General features: G+C 29.1%; 1 protein-coding gene across 2 annotated transcripts in view; it reads right to left on the reverse strand.

Annotated features, from left to right (window-relative positions):
- The window catches only part of LOC119593775 (protein draper-like), a gene marked incomplete at its 3' end in the record, with an annotated part of 60455 nt that overhangs the window by 2871 nt on the left and 57364 nt on the right, over positions 1–220 (reverse strand).

Here is a 220-nt window from a genome sequence, read left to right on the forward strand (position 1 = left end):
CTGTTCTTATTATTATGATTACAATGAGAAAAAAATACTGTGAAAATTCTCATAACAAAATTCAAACACACTGACACCATGGGCAAATACCTGAAGGAAAACAAAGAACAAAACTTTTCTTCCACAGAATCCTGAGGTTACACAAAATAAGAACACTTCCCATTCATTTGTTTCTATTTAAAAGAAAATAATTTCTTGTCACTTCTATCTAAATTAACCT

This window comes from Penaeus monodon, chromosome 32 (assembly GCF_015228065.2).
Source record: "Penaeus monodon isolate SGIC_2016 chromosome 32, NSTDA_Pmon_1, whole genome shotgun sequence".
Lineage (NCBI taxonomy): Eukaryota > Metazoa > Arthropoda > Malacostraca > Decapoda > Penaeidae > Penaeus > Penaeus monodon.